Raw genomic sequence first — 7,683 nt, 5'->3', positions numbered from 1 at the left:
TCTATTTTGTCAATACTGCTGATTTCTTTGTCATTAGCTCTTTTTCCTAATGCCAAGGAATCCCAGTCATCATCAAGAAAAGTCAATTTGGCTTCATTACAACCACTGAGAGATGACAACAAATTTTCTTTCTTAGGATCAGAAGGCTCATCTGCTTTAAAAAAAAAAAAGGATAAAATGTTAGCAGCAATATTACAGAATTCAAACACTAGAAAAGACCGTAGACATGTTCTGGCCCAAGTGCTTTCCAAATAGCAATACTTTTTACATTACCTATTACAAATATTCCTGAACAGTTGCTGCTATGAACTGAACTGTGTCCCCTACAAAATTCATTATATTGAAGCCCTAGCTCTCCATGTGGAGATGGGGCCAATGGAGGTAATTAAGGCCAGATGAGGTCATGAGAGTGGGACCTTCAAAGCAGGACAAGTGCACTCTGAGAGCAGAGACACCAGAGAGCTTGCGCGCTCTCTCTCTCCTCCATGTGAGGACACTGCAAGAAGGCGGCCACCTACAAGCGAGGAGGACAGTCCTTACCAGACCTGACCATGCTGACACCCTGATTTGGACTTCCAGCTTACAGAACTGTGAAGAAACAAATATCTGTTGTTCAAGCCACCTCTGTGGTATTTTGCTATGGTAGCCCTGGCTGACTAAGATAGTAGTGAAGACTGTTCTTGAACTCTTTCAATGGCAAAGCCTTTAATATTTAGAAGGCAGCCAATCTTTGGGTGCCTCCTAGTGTCGTGGTATCAGCCTTAGCCACTGCAGAAATAAAGGGAAGAAGTTACGGGTGTTGTACCCAAATAACTTGTGGCCTTCATAAGAGTCACAGATAAGAAAAGCACACATAAATATAATATAGTTAAAGAGTGCTGACAGAGGTGTGTCGATTAGAGGTAAATGCTTAAGAAAGGAGAAGTAGACTTCAGAGGAAATGTCACATTTAAATGTGTTTTGAATCAAAACAGAGTTATTTTAAGCAAATTCAACAACACGTACAAAGTTAGCTGTGTGAAAAAATACAGCACTTTTCAGGAAACTGTAAGCCAGCTTGTCTGAAGTGAAATAATCTCTGTGGGAGCGACAGGAACTATGAACAGAAAGAGGCCTTTTATGATGTGTTAAGGAGTCTGGCTATTATTTTAATGCAATGGAGGACCACTGAAGGCTCCTTAAAAGGTAGTCACGTGAATGGAATTGAATTTAAACACCTCTGGCAACAGTAAGAATGAAGGCTTGAAAGGGAAGACTGGAGGGAGACAGACCAAGAGCACAGAAATGGGACTGGAAAAGAAGAGACTCGTACATAAGGTCCACCACTGACAAGACTTGGTGGTCAATTAGAAATGGCAGATGAGGGATACAGAGATTAGTGGCTTTCAAATATTTTTTTTCTTTACTAAGAACAATCAGAAACACATTTTGTATCAAGATCTAGTACACACTGTATATATGTGCCTGTATAAGTGAAACGAAAATTTTACACAAGTTATTACTCCAACTATGTCCAATGTATTCTGCTGTTTTCTAGTCTATTTCATTTTATTTCGAAAAAAAGCTGATCACAATCAGCAAAACTGATTTCATGAATCATCAATTAGCTACCACCTGCTTAAATATCTTTCTAGGATAATGCTAGGGTTACACCTTGCTATTACAGGTGAATGGGAATATTTTGTGCTAAAGAGACAGGGACCTCATGAAGAAGAGTAGATTTAGAAGATGAAGAGGAAGAGCAAGGGAGGGGGCAGAGGGAGAAGATAATCAGTTGAGTTACAGCCAAGTGGAGTTTAAGGTTAGCGATAAAATACCCAGACATGAATGTCTAATAAGCTGTTACAAATATGGGGTTGGAGCTAAGGAGAGTAGTGTCAGGAATAATTATAAACTCATGTGTTGATTATGTTTTTCTTAGAGATTTATATAAGAGTTCATTATAGATTCTGGATACTAATTCTTTGTTTTTCATATTTCTAAGTGACTTTTTCCTAGTTTACAGCTTATCTTTTAACTGTTCATAATATTTTGTCATGCCATGAGTTTAAAGATTATTTAGTTAAATGAATCAGTGTTTTTTTCTCTGACTTCTGGGTTTTGTCTCTCTGGCCTTCCCTATCACATGATTAGAGATATATATATATATATATATATATATATATATATATGTATATATATATATATATATATATATATATATATATATATGTATGTATATATAATTCTATAATTTTCTAATTCTGTGTGTGGATGGATGTGTATAACATTTGGCCTTTTCACACTACGTAGAGTTAATTTTTCTCTCTATCATGACGTAGGAATCTAAATTTTTTTCCAAAACAATGGTCAGTTGTCCTAATACAATTTGCTGAATAACCCACTGCTTCCCTTTTAACTTGAAATAGCCTTTTTATCATGTTCTAAAGTCCTCTTAACAGTTAAACCACATCTATTCATAAGCACATAAAGGTTAGTCATCTTGCTTTTCATGCCCTTGTTGATCATTTTCTCTTCTACCATTATGACAGAAAGAGAAACTTTAGATCTGTGTGAAGAAAAAACACATACAACTTGGGTAGCAGAGGTCAACTGGCCCACTTTCCACTTATTATCGTGAAGGCAACTGTACTTTACCGAAAGCCTGGCTGGACAGAAAGCCTGCCTTCTGGCTCACCTCTATCCTAAATCTTCCGTTTACCTGAGAGGTCCTGGGTAGGCTGCGGATATTTACCAAGAGTCACCCGAGTAATTTGTCAAGTTAAAAACATGCTGAATCTTACCTTACTGGCAGGAAGGCTTAAAAAGTGGCAGCACTGAAGGGGGGACTATCTGGTCTAATTACATGCAATACTTCTCTCCACTCAGAATAAAGCCAACTGGACTGGCTCCTCACCTTTCTGGATGTTTCCTCCATTTCTGTGGCAGCCTTTACCAGAAGCTGTCTCCAGCACTGCAGTGGCCTGCATCGCTCAAGGATATATATCCTAGAAGAGGACAAATATCAGCACTGTATTTTTAAAACGATCAGAAAAACAAGAACTAGACAAAGTGGTTATTACAGCCAAAGATTCTAATATCAGAGGGCTAATAAACAAAACTGGTAAAACATCTGATAACTTCTTCAGAAGCATATGAAAAGACAGCTACATAAAAGACCGTATTATTTAAACAGACAAGACATATTCTTTTAAAATTTCCAAGGCACATTTAAAAACATGTTAGGCTACCAAAAAAGTCCTAATCCAAAAAACAGAGTATTAAAGACTACAATGTGAATCTGTATGAAACCTGGATCTAAAATGTTTCCAAAACAAACTGTAGACTTATTAAAAACCAATGACATAGTAAGTCCATACAATGAAATATCTTTCAGCAACAGGAAGGAGCAAACTGACATATGTAACTTCATGGCTTAATCTCAAAAACATTATGCTGAATGAAGGAAGACAGACAAGAACTTACACACTATATATATAATATATATATATATAGTGTGTATATAATTCCATTTAAATGTACAGAAAAGGCAAATTTACAGAGACAGAAAGTAGATTAGCGGCTGTCTGGGGCAGGGGATGGGAAGAAGGGTTAATTGTAAATGCGCATAAGGGATTTTACTGGAGGGATCAAAATGTTCTAAAATTGATTTATGGTGTGATAGTTGAACCACGTGAGAAGCTGACTGAAATCACTGAATTGTATATTTGAAATAAGTAAACTGTATCTCAATATAGTTGTTTTCAAAAAGTTAGTGACAATGGTTCTTTGAACCCTGCTGCTACATGAGGAAGCCCAAGCTGTCACTTGCAGGAAAACCAAGTTACCCTAGTGGGCACACATAAGAGACCCCAGAGAAGGTCAGCAGAAAAAATGTCCAGCTTACCCACAAAATCATTTTGAGCCTTCTGGCCTCTAGTTATCTCCACTGTCTACACCCCTAAAAAGCTGAATATCGTCAAGAGAATTCTCGTGACCAGGTATGACAAAGGTTCCTGATGAGTTTGGGGAAAAAAAAGAATTGATTTTGTTCTAATTCTCAATGAACTATTTTTCAGTCAATGATCCTGAACAAATCCCCCAAGTTTACTCTCCCTCTTCTACAATGAGAAGACATTACTAAGCAGAAGAACTCACTCCATGGAGAGTCTGTCTAGCTTTGAAATCAGACTTAGACACCTAATAAACAATGCGAAAAAAATTAATGATAATGAGAACATGGGATTTTCAAAATGTATGGAAACTGCTCAAAGCTGTAACTAAAGTCACAGCTTTAGGTGCTTATTAAATAAAACCAAAATAAATGAATTAATAAGCAGTCAAGTCAAGAATCTAGGAAAGAACTAAAAGTCCTTACATCAAAAAGTTAAGGGTAGAATTAGTTAAGACAAGAGCAAAAATGAATAATTGAAAAACAGCAAAAATGATCATTAAAAGCAAGAGAAAAAACTGAAAAAATGAGAAAAGGCGCATTTTAAAATGAGATGAAAATGTACTTTTAAAAACTGAAATTGCTCTATATACCTTTGATGGATAATCTGTAACTTTAACCAAAATAACCAATTTTGTAAGAAAACAGTTTAAAAAAAACTTATAGAAAAAGCTGAACAGAGAACCAACAATAGAAAAAAATTGAAAAGGCTATCAAAGATTTATCCTATATCAATTCCTATCAAGCCTACAAAACTCTTATTTCATTTGTATAAGCAGAAAAGTTCTAGGTCAAGTGAACAAAACTAGTTTGAATCATAAAAATAGTCACGGCCAGAAAAGGCAATAACTCGAGCTTGGCTTACAGAGGGCTCTGTGTGACACACAGACAGTACCTATAAGTGAACGGCCGCAGCATCACCAGCCCCTCAAGGACATCCCTGAAGGACACTGGGGAAGGGAAATTCTTCAGTGGGCAGAACTTTGGGCAGTTCACCTGGTTGTTCACTCTGCCTGGAAGAAGAAATGGCTAGATGTGCAATTATATACCAATGCATGGGCTGTGGCCAGTGGTTTGGCTGGATGGTCAGGAGCTTAGTAAGAGCATGATTGGAAAACTGGTGACAAAGAAATTTGGGTAAGTGGAGAGACTTCTCTGAATGGGCAAAAGACATGAAAATATTTGTGTCCCATGTAAACGTTCATCAAAGAGTGTCCTCAGCAGAGGAAGATTTTAATAATCAAGTGGATAGGATAATCCACTTTGTTGATGCCAGTCTCTTTCCCCAGCTACCCTGTCAACACCCAGTGGGCTCATGAACAAAGGAGCCTCGGTGGCAAGGATGGAGATTATGCATGCACTTGGTAGCATGGACTTCCACTCACCAAGTCCAGTCTGGCAAATTGCCAGCAGCAGAGACCAACATTGAGTCCCCAGTATGACACCTTCCCCAGGGTGATCAGCCAGCTACCTGTTGGCAGGTTAATTACATTGGACTGTTTTCATCATGGAAAGGCAGTGTTTTGTCCTTACTGGAATAGGTACTTACTCTGGAAACAGATTTGCCTTTCCTGTACACAATGCTTCTGCCAAAACCACTATCCACGGACTTACAGAATGCTTATTCCACTGCTGTGGTATTCCACACAGTACTGCTTCTGATGAAGGAACTCACTTCACAGCAAAAAGAAGTGGGGCAATGAGCCTGTGCTCAAGGAATTCATTGGTCCTACCATGTTCCCCACTATCCTGAGGCTACTGGCTTGACAGAACAGTGGATGGCCCTTTGAAGGGTCAGTTTCAGTGCCAGCTAGGTGACAATACCTTGCAGTGCTGGGGTAATAAGGTTCTCCAGAAGGCTGCATATGCTCTAAATCAGCATCCAACATATTGTGCTGCTCCTCTGATAGCCAGGATACACAGGTCCAGGAATCAAGGGGGTGGAAAAGGGAGGGGCACCACTCAGTATTACCCCTAGTAATCTACTAGCAAAATTTCTATTTCCTGTTTTCATTATATTATGCTCTGCTGGCCTGGAGAGAAGAATGCTTCCACCACGAGACGTGACTTCATTGAACCAAACGTTCAGACTGCCTTCTGGACACTTTGGGCTCCTCACACCTCTGAATCAACAGGTAAAGAAGGGAGTTACAATGCTGGCCGGGGTGACTGATCCTGACAACCAAGGGGAAATTGGACTACTGCTTCATAATGGAGGTAAGGAAGAATTCCTCCCGAATACAGGAGATTCCTTAGGGAATCTTAGTGTCACCATGCCTTGTGATTATGGTCAATGGAAAACTTAAACAACTTTATCTAGTCAGGACCACTAATGGCCCAGACCCTTCAGGAATGAAGATCTGGATCATCTTCTAGGTAAAGAGAACACACAACAGGTAGTAGAAGAAGGTACAACTACGTGACCAGTTACTGAAATGAGGACTGCAATTGTAATGAGTATTTTCTCCTTATTTTGTTATGAATATATTTGGCATACAGACATCTGTTAAACAGATACTTTTGTTTCCTTTCCTTTCTTATGTAACAATAAGATTGCTGACTATATTAGTATTTAAGCATCATCAATTTTACATAACAGTATTTAAGAGTAAACATGACTCAAGATTTTACCTCCTCATCTAGGAGAACAGGATTAGTACATTTTCAGTTGTACACATGATCATTGTATGATGTTAGGTGAAATTATGATCCTGTAATTGTCTTTACGCGGAAATGAAGCACGGTTTAAGGAAATGTGTATGGGTACCAAGTTGACACGGGGTGAACTTGTAATTTTTAATTTAACGTGTCAACTTGACTAGGCTAAAGGATACCCAGATAGCAGGTAAAACATTATTTTTGGGTATGTCTGTGAAAATGTTCCTGGAAGAGATCAGAATTTGAATTGGTAAACTGAGTAGAGAAGATCACCTTCACCAATGCCAGTGGGCATCATCCAGTAGGCTGAGGGCCTGAATGGAACAAAAAGTTGGAATAAGGGTAGATTTGCTTGAACTAGGACATCCAACATCTCTGGCCCTTGGAGAGATGCCTGCTGCTTTGCTTAGAATCCCAAGCATCTTGCTCCATGGTCTGCAATGTGCTTCTGTTCAGGAAGCCAGGCTATCATAGGGCTCATCTTGTAGGATTCCTTTCTTTCAGAAATTACAGTCCTGTACTGCCCATTATCCAGTGTCTGAAAGCAGTTGTTTCACACACATGGCCCAGCTTTCAAGTTGTTTTATAGCAACACAATAAATCCAATCTCTATTACTTCATCATGGTCAGAAATCTCAGTATGCTTGAGAGTAGGTTTTCTGACTACAGTACAGTTAAGAATAACAAAAAGGATAATAACCTTCCAAATATCTGGAAATTAAATCACACACCTGTAAACAATTCATAGAGAAAAGAATATATCAGCAATGGAAATTAGAAAATAATGTGAACTAAATGATTATGAAAATACAACATATGAAAGTTTGTGAGATACAGCTAAAATATTTCTTACAGAGCACGGTATTGTGTTAAGTGCTTGTATTAGAAAAGATGGTTTAAAATTAATTACCTACCTTAAGAAACTAAAAAAATTAGAACAAATTAAACCCAAATTAGGATAGAAATAATAAAGGAGATAAATAATACAAAAATAGATGACTTGGTTAAAAACACATCAAAAGTTTTTAAAGAGATTAATAAAATTTATAAACCCTTCACAAAATTTATCTTAGAAAATGAGAAAACACAAATTA

Source organism: Camelus bactrianus, chromosome 5 (assembly GCF_048773025.1).
Source record: "Camelus bactrianus isolate YW-2024 breed Bactrian camel chromosome 5, ASM4877302v1, whole genome shotgun sequence".
Lineage (NCBI taxonomy): Eukaryota > Metazoa > Chordata > Mammalia > Artiodactyla > Camelidae > Camelus > Camelus bactrianus.
Note: the sequence above shows the minus strand (reverse complement) of the source record.